Genomic DNA, 2,393 nt, shown 5'->3' with positions numbered 1-2,393 from the left:
ACCAGTATAAACCAGTATGGACCAGCTCAGACCAGTATAAACCAGTATAGACCAGTATAGACCAGTATGGACCAGTATAAACCAGTATGGACCAGTATGGACCAGTATAAACCAGTATGGACCAGTGTAAACCAGGAAAAACCCGGAAAAATCAGTACAGTGACCCTGAATCCATTCCAGTCTGTTCTCGGTCCACTCCAGTCCTTCCCAATGCCCCAAATTTCCCCATCTTGGATCAGTCGGCCATCTTGGATTCCATTTTCCCGCCAATTTCCAACCATTTTGAGACATTTTTGTCTGCCATCTTGGATCCAAATGTCGGCCATCTTGGATTGCATTTTCCCGCCATTTTTCAGCCATTTTGAGACACTTTTGTCGGCCATCTTGGATCCAATTGTCGGCCATATTGGATTCCATTGTCGGCCATATTGGATTCCATTTTTGCACCCTTTTTAGACACTTTTTTCAGCCATCTTGGATCCAATTTCCGGCCATCTTGGATTCCATTTTCACGCCGATTTTCAGCCATTTTGAGACAATCTTGTCGGCCATCTTGGATCAATTTTCCTACCAATTTTCGGCCATTTTCAGACAATCTTGTCGGCCATCTTGGATCAATTTTCCCGCCAGTTTTCAGCCATCTTGGATCCAAATGTCGGCCATATTGGATCCCATTTTCCCACCCCTTTTTGGCCATTTTGAGACAATTTCGTCGGCCATCTTGGATCCAATTGTCGGCCATCTTAGATTCCATTTTTGCGCCCTTTTTAGACACTTTTGTCGGCCATCTTGAATCCAATTGTGGCCGTATTGGATCCAAATGTCGGCCATCTTGGATCCGAATGTCAGCCATCCGGTGCATCCCAGTATAAACCAGTAACTTCCAGTCCATCCCAATCTTATCCCAATCCACCCCAGTCCACTCCAGTCCTTCCCAATGCCCCAAAATCCCATTTTAACCCCATTTTTAACCCTTTAAATGCCATAAAAAAGTGAAAAATTTGCCCAAAATCACCAAAATTTCACCTAAAAACGCGGGCATTTCGCCTCCCAGTACAAACCAGTAACTCCCAGTATAACCCAGTCCATTCCAGTCTGCTGCCAATCCACTCCAGTCATTCCCAATGTCCAAAATATCCCATTTTAACCCTTTAGATGCCATAAAAAGGTAACAAAATGACCCAAAATCGCCGAATTTTCACCTAAAATCACCGGGATTTCACCTCCCAGTATAAACCAGTGACCCCGAATCCATTCCAGTTTCTTCCTAGTCCACTCCGGTCATTCCCAATGCCCCAAAATCCCATTTTAACCCCATTTTAACCCTTTGAATGCCATAAAAAAGGGGAAAAATTTGCCTAAAATCACCAAAATTTCACCTAAAATCACCGGGATTTTTCCTCCCAGTATAAACCAGTGACCCCGAATCCATTCCAGTTTCTCCCTAGTCCACTCCGGTCATTCCCAATGCCCCAAAATCCCTTTTGAACCCATTTTTAACCCTTTAAATGCCATAAAAAGTGAAAAATTTGCCTAAAATCACCAAAATTTCACCTAAAAACGCGGGGATTTCGCCTCCCAGCATAAACCAGTATAAACCAGTGACTCCGAATCCCATCCCAATCCACTCCAGTCCTTCCCAGTGCCCAAAGCTCCCATTTTTAACCCTTTAAACATCACAAAAATGTAACAAAATGACCCAAAATCACCGAATTTTCACCTAAAATCACCGGGATTTTTCCTCCCAGTAACTCCCAGTATAAACCAGTGACTCTGAATCCATTCCAGTCCCATCCCAGTCCACTCCAGTCATTCCCAGTGCCCCAAAATCCCTTTTTTAACCCATTTTTAACCCTTTAAATGCCATAAAAAAGTGAAAAAATTGCCTAAAATCGTCAAAATTTCACCTAAAATCACCGGGATTTTTCCTCCCAGTACAAACCAGTACAAAGCAGTGACTCCAAATCCATCCCAATCCACTCCAGTCATTCCCAGTGCCCCAAAATCCCATTTTAACCCATTTTTAACCATTTTAACACCATAAAAATCCCAAAAAATGTCAGAAAATCACCAAACTTTCACCTAAAACCGCGGGGATTTCACCTCCCAGTCCATCCCAGTACAAATCAGTGACTCCAAATGTCGGCCATCTTGGATCGATTTTCCTGCCCTTTTTTGGCCATTTTCAGACAATTTTGTCGGCCATCTTGGATTGCATTTTCCCGCCATTTTTCAGCCATTTTGAGACACTTTTGTCGGCCATGTTGGATTAGTTTTCCCGCCGATTTTTAGTCGTTTTGAGACAATTTTGTCGGCCATCTTAGATCCAATTGTCGGCCATCTTGGATCACTTTTCCTACCAATTTTCAGCCATTTTGAGATTATTGCGGTGG

This window comes from Malurus melanocephalus, unplaced genomic scaffold (genome assembly GCF_030028575.1).
Source record: "Malurus melanocephalus ecotype Western Australia unplaced genomic scaffold, MMel_1.1 scaffold_1737, whole genome shotgun sequence".
Lineage (NCBI taxonomy): Eukaryota > Metazoa > Chordata > Aves > Passeriformes > Maluridae > Malurus > Malurus melanocephalus.
Note: the sequence above shows the minus strand (reverse complement) of the source record.